The sequence below is a fragment of the Cynocephalus volans genome, chromosome 7 (genome assembly GCF_027409185.1).
Source record: "Cynocephalus volans isolate mCynVol1 chromosome 7, mCynVol1.pri, whole genome shotgun sequence".
Lineage (NCBI taxonomy): Eukaryota > Metazoa > Chordata > Mammalia > Dermoptera > Cynocephalidae > Cynocephalus > Cynocephalus volans.
This window is the reverse complement of record NC_084466.1, coordinates 115,433,315-115,451,546: the sequence shown is the minus strand read 5'-3', so window position 1 is coordinate 115,451,546 and position 18,232 is coordinate 115,433,315. Positions and strand designations below refer to the sequence as shown.

General features: G+C 35.2%; 1 protein-coding gene across 1 annotated transcript in view; it reads left to right on the top strand.

The window, feature by feature from the left end:
* Positions 1 to 18,232, top strand: part of PRKG1 (protein kinase cGMP-dependent 1) — a 1,297,492-nt gene that overhangs the window by 1,188,661 nt on the left and 90,599 nt on the right. The gene's annotated exons all lie outside the window — the stretch shown is intronic.

The following is an 18,232-nucleotide window of genomic DNA, read 5'->3' as shown; positions in this document are numbered from 1 at the left end:
CTCCACCACACCCTGGACTCCGGCCCCCGGTAAACTTCTTGTTACTGGGAGGCAGATACCATCTCTGCAGCCACCAGTTTGGAAAAAAGCCTAACGAATTTCTGGTTACGAATAGTGTGGTAGGAGAGTTCCCAGGTACGCTTGAACCTGCCGGAGAGCAGGCTGCAGGGGGGTGCTAGACTCGGTTTATACCGGGGGGACACAAAGGTGAACAAGACCTGAGAAAGATCTACATAGTGCTACAAAGGCACCCAGAGAGACCAGTCACCCGTGCCTAGCAGAAACCTGGTAGACTTCCTGGGCGAGGCGGTGCCGAGCAGGGTCTTGAAGGCCCAGCTGATAGACGAGGGTTGCACAAGACATGCCCCAGCCCAGCACAGTGCGCACAGAGTGGGGAGATGTGCGGCCAGGGAGGCGGAGACTCGACAAAAACCACACACCCGGTGGGGTCGCCACTGCACGATCTAACAGCCTGGGCCAGAGCACACGGAACGGGGCGAAGTCCTACACAGGAAGTGAAAGCTCAACAGAGATCACACACCCTGTGGTACGTGATCCACCAGCCCAGCAGAGTCCAAGCTGACCAGAAAGGTGGCTCCCCAGAGAAGCCCAAGACCCGAGGCAACCACACACACAAGGCACTAGAGGCCAACTGAGCAGTCACGGAGGGAGCCATACGAAATTGGCAACCACAGCAACATCCTAGTTAGCCATTAGTCTCAAACCGGTGGACTGTGAAACCCCCTGCCACAATGAATAAACACCAAAAAAAAGATACCAGAAATACGAAAAATCAAGAAAGTACACCACCAAAAGTTAATAAATCTCAAACTCTAGATCCTATAGAACAAGAAGCCCTTGAAATAACTGACAAGGAATTTCGAGTGATAATTCTAAGGAAACTGAATGAGATACAAGAAAACTCAGCTAGACATCATGATGAAATGAGGAAAAGTATACAGGATCTGAAAGAGGAAATGTACAAGGAAATCAATGTCCTGAAAAAAAATGTAGCAGAACTTGCTGAACTGAAGAAGTTATTCAACGAAATAAAAAACACAACGGAGAGTTTAACCAGCAGGCTTGTCGAAGTTGAAGAGAGAACCTCTGAACTTGAAGATGGGCTGTTTGAAATAACACAAGCAGACAAAAAGAAAGAAAAAAGAATCAAGGACATTGAAGAAAATCTGAGAGAGATATCAGACAACCTTAAGCAATCAAATATCTGAGTCATGGGTATTCCAGAAGGGGAGGAAAATGGAGATTCCATTGAAAACATATTCAACAAAATAGTGGCAGAAAACTTCCCAGGTATAGGAAAAATCACAGATCTTCAGATCCAAGAAGCTCAACGATCCCCAAATGTATTCAACCCAAAAAGACCTTCTCCAAGACATGTCATAGTCAAATTGGCAAAACTCAGAGACAAAGAGAGAATCTTAAAAGCTGCAAGAGAGAAGCGTCAAATCACCTATAAGGGAGCCCCAATCAGGTTAACATCAGACTTTTCATCACAAACCCTAAAAGCTAGAAAGGAATGGGATGATATTTTCAAAATACTAAAAGACAAAGATTGCCAGCCAAGAATACTCTACCCTGCAAGGCTATCCTTCCGAAATGAGGGGCAAATAGTATATTTCTCAGACAAACAAAAACTGCGGGAGTTCACTACCACACGACCACCCTTACAAGAAATCCTCAAGGGAGTACTGGGTTTGGTTCCTGAAAAATAACTACCACTGCCATAAAAACCCAAGAAAAATCTAAACCCGTTAGTAGAATAAAAATGGCATTCATGAAGAGAAAACAAGCTAACAAAAACACTATCTACAACCTAAGGAACCAACAAACACAGAAACCAAACAGTAAATCAAAAAGCAAGGAACAAAAGACACCTAAGACAACCAAACAACCAATAAAATGCTAGGAATAAATCAACACTGTTCAATAACAACTCTTAATGTAAAAGGCTTAAATTCCCCAATTAAAAGACACAGACTGGCTGACTGGATCAAAAAGCAGGACCCAACTATATGCTGCCTACAAGAGACCCACCTCACCCATAAAGATTCACACAGACTAAGAGTGAAAGGATGGAAAAAGATTTACCATGCAAACAGAAAAGAAAAACGAGCTGGAGTGGCTATTCTTATATCTGACAAAATAGACTTTAAACTAAAAACCATAAAAAGAGACAATGAGGGACACTACTTAATGATAAAAGGACTGATCCATCAAGAAGACATAACAATCATAAATATGTACGCACCCAATGTTGGAGCAGCCAGATTTATAAAACAAACTCTATTAGACCTAAAGAAGGAAATAGACACTAATACCATAATAGCAGGGGACCTGAACACTCCACTGTCAATATTAGACAGATCATCTAGGCAAAGAATCAGTAGAGAAACACAAGATCTAAACAAGACTCTAGACCAATTGGAATTGGCAGATATCTACAGAACATTCCACCCAACAACCTCAGAATATTCATTCTTCTCATCAGCACATGGATCATTCTCCAGGATAGATCACATATTAGGTCACAAATCAAGTCTCAATAAATTCAAAAAAATTGGAATTATCCCATGTATTTTCTCAGACCACAATGGATTAAAACTAGAAATTAATAACAAACGAAACTCTGGAAACTATACAAACACATGGAAATTAAACAGCATTCTACTTAATGACATATGGGTGCAAGAAGAAATCAAGCAAGAAATCAAAAAATTTATTGAAACTAATGAAAACAATGATACATCATACCAAAACCTGTGGGATACTGCAAAAGCAGTATTGAGGGGAAAATTTATTGCATTAAATGCTCACTTCAGAAGAATGGAAAGATGGCAAGTGAACAACCTAACACTTCACCTTAAAGAACTAGAAAAACAAGAACAATCCAATCCTAAAGTTAGCAGACGGAAAGAAATCATTAAGATCAGAGCAGAACTGAATGAAATTGAAAACCAAAAAACAATTCAAAAGATCAACGAATCAAAAAGTTGGTTTTTTGAAAAGATAAATAAAATTGACAAACCATAAGCATGGCTAACAAAAAAAAGAAGAGAGAAGACTCAAATAACCAAAATTAGAAATGAAAAAGGCGATATTACAACTGATTCATCTGAAATACAAGGAATCATTCGAGACTACTATAAACAACTATACGCCAACAAATTTGAAAATCTGGAGGAAATGGATAAATTTCTGGACACACACAAGCTCCCAAAACTGAACCGTGAAGACGTAGAAAATTTGAACAGACCAATAACAATAAAGGAGATTGAAGCTGTTATCAGAAGGCTCCCAACAAAGAAAAGCCCAGGACCAGATGGATTCACAGCAGAATTTTACCAAACATTCAAAGAGGAATTGACACCGATTCTTTACAAACTATTCCAAAAGATTGAAACGGACGCAAATCTCCCAAACTCATTCTATGAAGCAAACATCATCCTGATACCAAAACCAGGTAAAGATAGAACCAAAAAAGAAAACTACAGGCCGATATCCTTGATGAATATAGATGCAAAAATCCTCACTAAAATACTAGCAAACAGAATACAGCAACACATACGAAAAATTATTCATCACGATCAAGTGGGATTCATCCCAGGGATGCAAGGTTGGTTCAACATACGCAAATCAATAAATGTGATACACCAGATTAATAAACTCAAACACAAGGACCATATGATCATCTCTATAGATGCTGAAAAAGCATTTGATAAAGTTCAGCACTCATTCATGACAAAGACCCTCTATAAGTTAGGTATAGAGGGAAAGTATCTCAACATAATTAAAGCCATATATGACAAACCCACTGCCAATATCATCCTGAATGGGGAAAAGCTGAAAGCTTTTCATTTAAGAACAGGCACTAGACAAGGATGCCCACTCTCACCACTCCTATTCAACATAGTGTTGGAAGTACTAGCCAGAGCAATCAGAGAAGAGAAGGAAATAAAGGGCATCCAGATCGGAAAAGATGAAGTCAAACTGTCCCTGTTTGCAGATGACATGATCCTATATATCGAAGAGCCTAAAACCTCTACAAAAAAACTGTTGGAATTGATAAATGATTTCAGCACAGTAGCAGGATACAAAATTAACACACAAAAATCAGTAGCATTTCTTTTCTCCAATAGTGAACATGCAGAACGAGAAATCAAGAAAGCCTGCCCATTTACAATGGCCACCAAAAAAATAAAATACTTAGGAATTGAGTTAACCAAGGAGGTGAAAAATCTCTATAATGAGAACTACAAACCACTGCTGAGAGAAATTAGAGAGGATACGAGAAGATGGAAAGATATCCCATGCTCTTGGATTGGAAGAATCAACATAGTGAAAATGTCCATACTACCCAAAGTGATATACAAATTCAATGCAATCCCCATCAAAATTCCAAAGACATTTTTCTCAGAAATGGAAAAAACTATTCAGACATTTATATGGAACAATAAAAGACCACGCATAGCCAAAGCAATGCTGAGCAAAAAAAAATAAAGCTGGAGGCATAACACTACCTGACTTTATGCTATACTACAAAGCTATAATAACAAAACAGTATGATACTGGCATAAAAACAGACACACTGACAAATGGAATAGAATAGAGAATCCAGAAATCAACCCACACACTTACTGCCATCTGATCTTTGACAAAGGCACCAAACCTATTCACTGGCGAAGGGACTGCCTCTTCAGCAAATGGTGCTGGGATAACTGGATATCCATATGCAGGAGAATGAAACTAGATCCATACCTCTCACCATATACTAAAATCAACTCAAAATGGATTAAGGATTTAAATATACACCCTGAAACAATAAAACTTCTTAAAGAAAACATAGGAGAAACACTTCAGGAAATAGGACTGGGCACAGACTTCATGAATACGACCCCAAAAGCACGGGCAACCAAAGGAAAAATAAACAAATGGGATTATATCAAACTAAAAAGCTTCTGCACAGCAAAAGAAACAATTAAAAGAGTTAAAAGACAGCCAACAGAGTGGGAGAAAATATTTGCAAAATATACATCTGACAAAGGATTAATATCCAGAATATATAAGGAACTCAAACAACATTACAAGAAGAAAACAAGCAACCCAATTAAAAAATGGGCAAAAGAGCTAAGTAGGCATTTCTCTAAGGAAGATATACAAATGGCCAACAGACATATGAAAAAATGCTCAACATCACTCAGCATCCGGGAAATGCAAATCAAAACCACATTGAGATACCATCTAACCCCAGTTAGGATGGCTAAAATCCAAAAGACTATGAACGATAAATGCTGGTGAGGTTGTGGAGAAAAAGGAACTCTCATACATTGTTGGTGGGACTGCAAAATGGTGCAGCCTCTATGGAAAATGGTATGGAGGTTCCTCAAACAATTGCAGATAGATCTACCATACGACCCAGCTATCCCACTGTTGGGAATATACCCAGAGGAATGGAAATCATCAAGTCGAAGGTATACCTGTTCCCCAATGTTCATCGCAGCACTCTTTACAATAGCCAAGAGTTGGAACCAGCCCAAATGCCCATCATCAGATGAGTGGATACGGAAGATGTGGTACATCTACACAATGGAATACTACTCAGCTATAAAAACGAATAAAATACTGCCATTTGCAACAACATGGATGGACCTTGAGAGAATTATATTAAGTGAAACAAGTCAGGCACAGAAAGAGAAATACCACATGTTCTCACTTATTGGTGGGAGCTAAAAATTAATATATAAATTCACACACACACACACACACACACACACACACACACACACACACACACACACACACACACACAAACCGGGGGGGGTGGAGATATAACAACCACAATTATTTGAAGTTCATACGACAAGCAAACAAAAACGACATTGTTGTGGGGGAGGGGGGGAGGGAGAAGAGAGGGAGGTTTTGGTGATGGGGAGCAATAATCAGCCACAATGTATATCGACAAAATAAAAAAAAATAAATTTAAAAAAAAAAAAGAAAAAAAAAGAAAATTATAGAGCACCTTTCAAACTGGAAAATGTTATACTAATATTTTCCCATGAATCCCAGCAGAAAGAAATGATTTTAAGTAATGAATTAGAACAGCAGCACAAATCATTTTGATGCAATGAACATAATATACCATATTAATTTTATCTTTAGATTGTTATTTGAGGAAGATGAGATACGTAAATGAAGCATGGCTGTTGCTCACAGCCATTTGCATGTATCTCACCACTTTCCATAAATTGCAAGCATTAGTCAACTTTATAAGCCCTGTTAATTACTTCAGCCAACCAGCTTGTTCCCTATTATATCAGACAAGTAGAGATATAAAACAAAAGCTATCACTCTAATATTCAAACACTGTGCAATCATTTTAGACAATCTGTGGAAGTTACTGATTGAACATGTTGAATAGTGATAATACTAATATCCTTGAAAAGTGGGTAAGGCAGCTTCTTAAAATGATGAATTTAAGACCACGTTCAGCTTAAAGACTTGGAAAAGTATTACTCATTGGGTCTATAAATAATTCCCCATCAGTTTTCTAAGTTTTTTTGTTGAGATGGCCCTAATTGTTTTTCTCAGCATAGTGTGCCTATTATGCTAATAAAATTGGCTTGTCAAATATCCCAATTTTGTGCGAGGACCTGTTTTCCCAAATCGACTTCCCTTCTCACCACACTAGTGAGATGATTTTTGTCGACTCCTCTTGATGAGGCTCATGTTTTCTTCTCTCATGCCTCTCAACATTATTATATTACTTAAACAGTTAAATTAATGATGAAGAATATGCTTTGATCTATAATTCTGCATTTTAAATGGACTCCAAAAAGTTGCCTTGATATTAAAAAAAAAAAAAAGGCCATTGAAGAGATGACACCTTTATAAACAGAGACCAAATGACACAGTGCTTTTTTGAGTGACAGCATGAATTAGGAGAATTTATGAGTCCTTTCTCTGGAAAGCCATTGACATACACATTGATTAATATTAATATTCTCTTCTGCACTGATCAGAGTAATAACTTCATATGCTAATGTATATAGGCGACCAGGGAGGAAATTCAAGAAAACAGAACTGTAAGAGAAGCATTTAATTACTTATTGATATATGATCATCATATCCATTTTTTAAAAACTATAAAACTATAGCATTAAAAATGATTGCATTATACAAGGTATGTTTTACTAGTTCATATTTTGAACTATTTATTGCAATCATAATCCACACTAAGAAATCAAAAAGTCAAGTAAAAATGCTGTTTTTCTTCTAAAAAGCACACATATTTCCAGTAAGCAAATAGATAATGTTCAAAAACAAAAATATCTTACCTCTTTGTTTCTTAGTAAGACCAAAGGCAAGGCACATTATCTGCTTTACATAATTTCTCTTGTATTTACATTGTTATTGAAATGCATCTATATTATATTTTGTTAATGTTTTGCTTTATTAATGATTACTATCCAAATGAAAATGAAAATAGTTAAGAAATTCAAAATGAAATAGTTAAGAAATTGATTTTATTATATTAACCATATGAAACTCTCAGTATTTGACCACTTTTAGCTTACTAAAACGGCAGTTTTATGTATTTCAATTTATGGTTTTTTTAAAAAATTTCTGCTGCTGTGTTTAGTACTTAAGAATTAAACAACCGTTGTCAGATATCATGCTACATTATTTAATTTACAGATACTGAATTTCCTTGCAGATGTGCTAGTATTTATCAATCTCCATTACATAACTTAATAGTTTTATAGACATAATACCTAATTTAATTTATTTACAAGCTTGTCTTATAAGCCTCAGCCTTTGGGTATTTTTAGTAATCTTAGAAATATTACATAGCTATACATATAAATAAGGGGTTTTCAACTTCAGCACTATTGACATTTAGGACTAGATAATTCTCTGTTGTGGTGAGCTGTCTCATGCATAGTAGGACATTTAATAGCATCACTGGCTTCTACGTACTAAATGCAAGTAGCACATCATATCCCCCAATTCCTGAGACACAACAATTAAAAATGTTTCTTGACATTATCAAATATATTCATGGGACAGGGTGGGGGTGGGGGGAGCAGGCAAAATCACTCCCCGTTGAGAACCATTGATATAAACAGAAGAAAAATAAATACAAAATTATTTGGGGAAACAACACTAAAATTAGGTTAGTATCAGGTATAGAATTTTATCAAATGCTGAAAATGAGTATATGTTCCTATAGTTACACTTTCAAGCAAAAAGTCGGGGTGCAATAAATGTATCACAATCAGTGACTGATAAGACTTTAAGTTCCAGAAGGGCAGGGTTTGCCAACATCTGATTAATGCAAATGATAGGAAAAAAACTCGATGATACAAAATAATTTATCCACATTCAATTAAATTTTCTAGGTTTCTCTCTGATACTCAAGATTTATAAAAAATATTTTTACTCCTTCAAAGAGGCAGAATTTTAAGCATTACGGAACAATTAATTCACTGTGAGAATCTGGCTTATAAAGGGTGATAAAACTGTTGTTATTTTAAGATGTTAGAGTTGGTAGATTTGCTGAAACTGGGAAAACATTGTCTCAGTTTGTTTCCACACATTGTTGACTGGCAATTTTTACATTAGATGCTAAATCACTGTAATAGCCTCAATTGTAATTACTTTGTGTATAGTACAATAAATTTTCTTTCTATCCATATAACCCTTTGGGTTATAATAGTCAAAAATGGCATTGTATGAAGACAGAAAACAGAAAATCAGATTTTAGGTAAAATGATCATATGTAATTGAGGACTGATATCACATTGGTAATATTATACAAGTGTATATTATGAAATTGAATGCACCAAGAAAAGAGAATGAGTAGGCTACAGGCAAAAATAGAGGTGCTTTTGAGGACTGGAAGTCACAAATTTGACAGTCTCTCCAAATAGCAGCATTTTTACATTACAAGTTCTGTTGATATGGTTTCATTAACTTTTAGAAATAAAGGGCATGACATTCTTTAGATTCCACCTTTGTGTTAATCACTAACAATAGATTCTGCCAACATAATGCTTTATTATCATCCTGCTGCCTGTTGACATGATTACTATTCCCCAAGTGCTTCTGAGAGCCAAACACTGGTCAATTTGAGTTCCTGCTGATTGAGGAAAGAGCCAGAAGCAATTAGAGAGACAGTTATGTCAATCCATAAGGTGCTGTCATCTGACATCCTCAGATGCAGAAAGCAGATGTTTGGAATGCAGAGAATATTGGAATTTTTGTGCAAGAGAAGAAAGTTAGCAAGAATTGGGGAGACATAGGATCTGGGATTGTTAAAAAGATCCCAAAGAGAACAATCAACTAAAATTGTAGACTGCTGGGATTATTATAAAGTGGTAGACCTTTAGAGTATAAACCACTAGGGGTCGTAAAGTTTATTTAGAAGATAATGTGCAACATTTTTATTATTTCAGAGTATATACTAGTATTGCTTTGTGAATATTTTCATAAATATATATATATTTTTTTCTTTTTTTTTGTGATGGGTAAGGGAATCACAACCCTTGGCTTGGTGTCGTCCGCACCGCGCTCAGCAAGCGAGCGCACCGGCCATCCCTATATAGGATCCGAACCCACGGCCTTAGCACTCCCAGTGCCGCATTCTTCCAAGTGAGCCACGGGGTCGGCCCTAAATATATATATATTTTAAGGCATGGGTATAATGAAAAATTTATTTCTTAATGTGAACTGGAGTCTCAATTAATGGAAACTGTAATAAAAGGATCAATGTAAATGTCTCTTTCCCAACTCAGTTGTACTGTTTATTATAATTTCAATTACTTTTTAAAAACAGATGGTTTCTATTATATTCATTGTATAGATAGACTTACCTTATGCCTACAGATTACCTTCCTCCCCACCTTGGGCAATTAGTTACCTTGAAAATGTGTACAGTTGAATCCAAGGAGGAAAAGGCAAGAAAGTGAGGACAAGGTGCACGTCTTTCAATATGCTAAGCACATGTTCAACCCATTGATGGATTGATAGTGTCATCTCCATGTTGAAAGAACGGTACATCATTATTGTGAGGAATTAATTAAGCCGATATTTTTTCAATTCAAATATGCTAGACATGTACTAGGCAAAGAGAATACAAAACAGAGGGTATGTTTTCTTCCCTTGAGAAACTTAAAATCTGGTAAAAAATGTAGCAGTCACATTGTTGATTTTGGTGTTATTTAATAAAAGTATGGAATGCTATCCAAACACTTAGAATGGGCTTCTATATCAGTCCAAGGGTATTGACATATTTTTATCAAAACACTCTTCTGTAGAAGAGAAAATTAGAAGAATGTTTTAAGCCAAGGAGGAATTTTGTTCATGTAGAGTCATTTGCAAATAGCTATTGATCATGTCGCTGATAGTGTCATAAGACCTGGTTTCTGATAAAATTTTGATACAAGCACAGTTCAAAACCTTCTTTATACTTAGCAGTCATTACTACCTTTCTCAGCAGGCATATGTTTGTGACTGACGAGGCTGAATGAGGCCAGTGTTCCATTCATTCACCCCAGACCCCTCAGATCCTAGTGGACTCAGTTCCATTGGCCAGTTACCAAATTAGCAGAGCATGAGCATTCACTGCATTTCAAAAAAAGGACACTGATCAGGTTATAATATTTGGATTCTGTTTACAGACACAACAAAAGCAAAATATAAACTTATCCTGCCATTAGAGACTGCGGTCAGCTTTTCAGACTCACCTCTTTAATAGTGAGTGTGCTCATTTATATCCGTTAAGCTATCTCGTCGGAATTTGAAAGCATTAATAATCCTATAATCACCACAGATGTTTATCAACACGGATTTATCTCTGTATTTTTTAGAGACATAGTATCGATTCCTCATAAAGTAGAAGCCCCTGCTTATGAAAACTCTCAACAACCAGAAAGTGCAGAGTCCAAATTAGTTTCGCTATAGTGAATACTAATAATCATGAGAACCCAGAAAACCAGCAAGAGCCCATAAGTTTCTGAACTATGAAATGAAATCTTTTACTCCGAACTTCATTAATTCTTTGATAATTGATCATTATCTGTATAATTTTTACAAAATAAGTAGCAGTAATTAAAACGCTCAAGTAATCAGAACCACCCAAATCCCAGAGAATCTGGAAAATTCAAATATATTCTATCAGAGCCATATATATTATTATTGAGATAGACAAATGTATTTGAAAGCACTTTGTTAAATGTTCAGATGATGTGTAAATATAATGCAATCTCATTCTACTTATATTTTTAATAATTATGAATATGGTGATAATTAATGACAATAATTGTTAACATCATTGAGCACTTAATATGTGCCAAGCATTGAATTACTTCATTCAGTCCCGATAACAACTTTATTAGGAAAATACTCTTATTTTCCCTAATTTTAATTTTTCCTCAGATTAGGAAACTGAGGCCTATGGGATTAAACCCGAGGTCACAAACTTATAAATGGTGCAATGGAAATTCATACTGGCCACCAGATGTCTGCTGCAAAGCCCATTTGCTCATTTTTATATCCCTAACCTTCACATGTGTATTTTCTTAAGACACGTCTTTAAAATTTGTTATTATGTAAATTTTCAAGCAGAAAAAGTAGTGCAATGAGCCCTTCCCCTTATAAGCATCGCTCAGATTCAACAGTTATCCATCTTCTGCCACATCACTTCGTCTAATTCTTTATAAAAAATTTTACTGATATATGTTAAAGCAAACCACTAACAACATATCATTTCCTTTAAATACATCTTTCCATAGGTATCTTCTAAAAATAAGGGCACTGTTCTACATAACTACAGTTTTATTATCACACCTAACAAAAATGAGTATCTAGTCATTATTCAATTTTTGTCAATTTTCTCAAATATCTCTTTTTAAGGGTTGATTTGTTTGACTCAGGATCAAAAGAAATTGAATAAATTGCACATTGCCTATATTTCTTTAGGTCTCCTCTAATCCAAAAGAGTGCCCTAATAGCCCTATTATGTAGTTAAAGAAACTGAATCGGTGTCCTTGAATAGTTCCCCCATTTCAGTTTGTCTTGCTGCTTCTAAATGGTGTTATCTACCTTTTCTCTCTCTACCTTCTGCATTTCTGAAAAGGGTCTTTAAACCTAAATGACTGATTAATGTTCAACATATTTGACAACAAGATAGGAGGTGCAGTGTACTTCAATACTGCGTTATAACAGAAGGCAAGTAGTGCATGGTTGTTTCACTTCCAGCCACCTGAAGTTGGATCAGTAAAGAGGTAATAAGCTAATCCTCTCATTATAAAGTTTTCTATCAACCTTTTGTTACATAACGATCCTTGCCTGAATCTGCTTTCTCATTAGGTTTTTAATATGATCATTACCCCGGCCGAGTCCGTGGCGCACTCGGGAGAGTGGGGCACTGGGAGCGTGGCAACGATCCGGCCGCGGGTTCGGATCCTATATAGGAATGGCTGGTGCACTCACTGGCTGAGTGCCAGTCATGAAATAGACAAAAAAAAAAAAAAAAAAAATGATCATTATCCAATTCCATCATGCTTTCAATTCTATTAGCTGGAATTCTTTTCTAAAAAAACTTAAGCTCATCGTGTAGGAGTCTGATTTACTGTTAACCATCGTACTACTCATTCAAGGCAAGCAGGATAAGTGCTTTTTATTCTTTTTCACTAATTATCAATTTCCAGAGTAACTAGTTGGTGCTCTAGTTAATTCTTGGTGACAAATTAGGTTTTGTCAATTTTATTTTTGTTCATTTTTTGTATCATTATGAATTCATGGATTTTTAAATATTCAGTATATTCAATGTGTTCAATTTGCTCATGGGAACCTCTTCTGGTTGGCTTTGTGCTTCCTCCTGACATAACCCATTAGTTGCCAATAGTTTCCTTGCTTCCTGGATAATGAGATGCCCCAAGTTCATGTCCGTTTTTACTCCTGGACCTGAAATCAGCCATTTCTCAAGGAACCCTGATTCCTTTTAGCCAGAAATGATGCTAAGTATGGTCACAGCTACTGGGTTTCTTTGCTTCTAGGAAAAAAAAAAAAAAGTCAAGGAATAATATTTTTAAGTAAGTATATTTTTTAACTCACAATATGCTCTATCTAATTTTGCAGTATTCCCACCTTATTCTAAGAGAGTAGTATATTAACTCAGGAATTACATGTATGATTCCTTAAGAATGACTTTCACATCAAGCTTTTTAGGTTGATACTCTCACTTCCCATCGATGTTCACACCTCAGAGGAAATTTTTATTATTTTTGGAGGAGGTCAAGGATGAGAATTTAGCTTATGATACCAATTAAACTAAATCTTTTTCCAGATACCAATAAATACCATAGCATCCACAGAGTCGGTGGCTTTCTAAGATATTAAATATTAATATAAAAGGAAAAAAATATGTATTTGTTTACATGTAGAACTTAGTTTGCATTCCAAATTCCTTTCTTACATTAGGCTTTAGGGAGACTGAGATCTCATCTGTGAGTTTTAGAAAACATAATAACCAACAGATTTTTCTTTTTTTTAACCCAAGCAACTTCCCTGTAAGACACAGTTGAGACAAAGGCTTTGCGATATGTACTTCACTTGTGTTTTCATATATTTCTATCTTTGACAAGATCTTAATTTCATTGTTGTAATGAATTTCAGGGTCTCTTCCCTTTGGTCTGTAATTTTTAGTGGACAGGAAGTGCAGTTAAAAGGAATGGGGCTGTAGTGTTCTCTAGGAGCAACAAAGTGCTCCCATTTTCTCAGCCATTTGCCAAACTCTCTGTCTTTGTAGAGGAAATATTAAAGGAAAAATGTGCCACTGTCGAAACTGCCTATTATTTCTTCTGTGAGAAAAACATAAAAGAAGCTGTCTCTGTTTCCTCTGTGAAAAGCCACACATTTTATTCAAGTATTGGAAGGCTCATTGTACTCAACTATTTGAGTAAAATGTTTTAGAACTATTTGAAACTTCATTTAACTCATTGGCTTTTTGTGGGATCTTTAATTCGGGGGACTTCCTACATTTTTCTTCAAGTAAATAATACCTATACCTTGTTTAACAAACAACAATTAAAATATATTCAGAGCAGGAGACAATCTTCCTTGCTGGAAGCAAGCACTATAACCAGTTTCCTCTGGATCCTTTTGCAGCAAATACAGTTGTTAACCTGTATTTATGTTAAAATTGCTTGCTTCTTTTTAATTTATGACTTTTAGAGAAGTGAAAAGTGGGGAGTAATCAATACTTTGGATAAAGCTCCAAGTAGGTTTTATACATCTCTAAATCCCATTATGTGCATTGAAGAATTACTTTTCTATTCAAAATATATATCTGAAACCTAACTATACTGGTTCAGTGATATTTAGTAAAGATTAAAATGTATTTATCAAAAGTGTGACAAATAACTAGTTCTTTCTTAAGATTATTTTGATTTTTTATTACTTTACTCCATATTTGAATTCAAACAGTACAAGCAAATTTAAAAAAGAGAACAAAAACTCCCTCAAGTCTCACCACCAAATAATTATTTCTTATCAGAAAGTGTTAAGTTCTTTTAGCTAGAAACATATTTCCTGTTTCTGAAAGATAAACCATACTTCTATATTACTATTAGACCACTGAACGTATTCTTACCTGTTTAAATAAGTGAGGGTCCTAATGAAAAACAACCTTGTCAACTTAGCCCTAAAATGGAGGTGTTTTACCATCTCAGTCTTTCTCCACAGTTTCCATGGAAACATGACGGTTATGACAATAGAGGAACAGAGAATCATGACTGTTATTCAAAGATAAAAATGATCACAGAACTAAATACTTAGGATTAGAAAGCACTTAAAAAGCACCATGGAATTAACATTTGAGCTATTTTAATAGTAAAGAGAAAATTAAATACATATTTAGCATGCAAGGTAAAAAACAAAAACAAAAACAGAAAAAATCTAGGCTAACGTTGGTTGGCTCCCTAAAGTTTTCATTTATGTGGTCTTTGTCTCTGCCTTTAACAATGTGAAGCTAAATACGGAAACAGCATTTAATAAATGAAGCTCAATATAAAAAAAAATTGAAAGTAATTTGCAATTGATGTTATCAGTGCTAAGGAATTTTTGTAAATTATCTTTTTTCCCTGTAGTGTTTTATTTATTCACAATATTAAAGCACAATAAAAAGCTATATCCAGGTAATGATATTTTCACTTTTAAAATGAAATATGACAAAACTGACTATCTCGAAGTATTAGACACGTGCATTAAGGTAGTAAAACATAACTTTTTACTATCTGAGCTAATTGGTGTAAAATAATTAGGGAGACCTCCTGAGGGCTTTCCTTGCAATGACACTTGCTATAATAAATTACTGTGGGTCTTATCCACTTCAAATTGAACTTAGGGAAAGTACCAGCTTAACACAAGTTGAATGCATTAGAGATGTTTTACACAAATGAATGTTTAGGTGGGTTTGTGATGACAAAGAAATAAATCACACTATTTGGTGAACTGATATTTTTGACCTAACTCCTATATCAATGACATCAAAAGAGAATGCATGCAAAATAATTGACCTAGTGTCCAAAGAACACTGTTTAATGGCTTTGCTTTTCAAGTTTGTTTTCTTTTTAGCCCATTTCCATTCATGGAGTTTTTTATGTATTTTGTTTGGAAGATACCTAGCACCAAAATGAAAGCATTGCTTTTTAGAGTAGCTACCTATTTTATATATTTGTTACCCCAAACTGTGTCTACAAACAAAGAGCAGACATAAAATATCAACAAGTATTTTTACTGATGTTGGCCTTAATAATTTTGTGAGTTGTATTTTTTCCTAAGTAGCAGAATTAGAATGGGTTGAGAACCCAAATCTGCATATACATTTCTTGATCTTCTTTTCATTTTTACTCTATAGATGCAAAAAAGATTTGTTCAGTGTGTGTTAGGGTAAATTATATTACTGGAACATTCCAATAGAGTGTTTTTTTAAAGCCTGTAATTTTTATTTATAACCTTTCGAAATTAGGCTAAAGCTTTTTAATTTTTAAGTTACAACTTTATTTTAGTGACCACTTAGAAGCAATACCTCCCATGTGTAAACCCATTCTTACTGATTTCTAACTGCAGCATTTCTGAGTGACAGTTTCTAATTTTAATTAAATATATTTTAGATTAATTTTTGATTAATTAATTAAGTCTATTTATGGATTAATTACCACAACTAAATCATCTAAATTAAAAACTGATAGTCACTCAGATATTTAACAACACTGTGTGTTACATGTATCCATTGGGTATAGTCAGGGAAAGGTCTACTGCCATGATTTTCATGGTTCAAGTGAAAAATGAAGAAAAAAGGGAAATTGATCTCAATTAATGATATGTGAAGTGGTTGATTAAATATGCACAGATGCTGTAAGGATCATCGTGGAGTCTTGTCTCTGTTAACATCTTAATTATCTAAAGAATGCCTTCAATAAATCTGTAGTTCAAAATGTAGGTGTTGTTCCCTAGGGAGTATTGCGAACATATGAGAGGAAAAGAACACACAAAATAGAGTGAGTTGGAGAGGAAATTAATTAAAACATAAATTAGAAAACCAAGGCTCACCGGCTTGCACAGTAGTCATCTGAAACCCATATATTTACCAACAAGGAAAGATATTCATTTTGGATGATGAAAGCAGGAGGTTTGGGAATTATCTAAAGAAACTCTAGGGTGTGTGTTAGCTAGTAAATTAGATGTGAACTTGCTAATGCGCCATTGTACTGCAGTAGAAACAGAGCTGTAATATGGGGATTTGTGGGCAGATGGATTCTACTCGAAGCAGGCAATAGTAATAGGAATAAAACTTCCCTGGGTAAAGAATTTTCAAAATATTTTATATAATTGAGCCAATAATTCAAAACCTCTTTGAAATAAGTTGTTATGATAATGTCATGTTGAATAAACCCTCTATGATTGTATGCTTACTATCTTATAGACTTTAATTAAATAGTATAAAGTATCCATAGGATTTCTTTCTATTGCATTAGTGAAGCTGCATCTCTAAGTCTGTGTTCATTTTAGGCAATAATTATTTTAGGCAATAGCAGCAATAGTGACAGCAAGTGTGATGAAGGTGCTTACTTTGTTCACACTCACTACAATCTTATTAGAAAAATACTTTCATAATTCCTATTTTATAAGTGAGAAAACAGGCACAGAACAGTTAAGTAACTTCGCATAGTCACACCACTAGCAACTGGACCTTAACTACAGTGTAAAAATGTCTGGAAGTCAGAGATGATTTATTACCAAAATTAATTCTTCAGTTCATAGATTAGAAAATAGGATATTGATTGTACTTCACCATCAATGGCAGGGAATCAGTTTCCACAACTTTACTTCAGTATCTCTGGGCCCTCTGTCAGACTTGTAAATTAGAATATTGGAGGACACTTTGAAGGACTTCCTTTTGGTTGATTTTAAAAATTTTTTTATTTGCTATTACTTTTTTGAAGAAAGCAATAGAAGAAGACTAAAATATTTACAGCTTTTAAAATAATTCCTTTTCCAGTAATGAAAGATTGTATGCATGTAAACCTGATGTATACAAATGCTTTTTGGTATGCCAAAATTTTAAAAGTATAGTTTACCAAGACAACAATTATAAATGTACTAGTTATGATAATATTTAAACAATTTTCGTCTACAAATGGAGTGACAAGTTAAAAAAAAAATATTAGTTTTTAGGGGGGCAGGCGACGGGCACAGTTTCATAAGATGCAGGAAAAATACTTGAACATAAATGAAACCACCAACACTGACTATTCTGACGTTCATCTCCAATACTTGCATGATCAAGCAGGCACATTAGATAACTCCTGGATCTAAAGTAGGCAGAAAGAAGCCCACAAGAAAAGGAGGTTGTATTAGTCTGTTTTATGTCACTTATAACAGAATACTTGAAACCGGGTAATTTATAAAGAAATAAAATTTATTTCTTACAGTTTTGGAGGCTGAGAAGTCTGAGGTCCAGGGGGCATATCTGGTGAGGGCCTTTGTTGGGGTGGGAACTCTACCAGTGGTAGTCAAGGCATCACGTGGTGAGAATGGCAAGAGTGTGAGCTCTTTCATGTGCTGTCCTTATAAAGCCACCAGGGCACGCCTTTGACAACCCCCAAACATCAACCCACTACTCTATGAATAAATTAAGCCATTCAAGAGG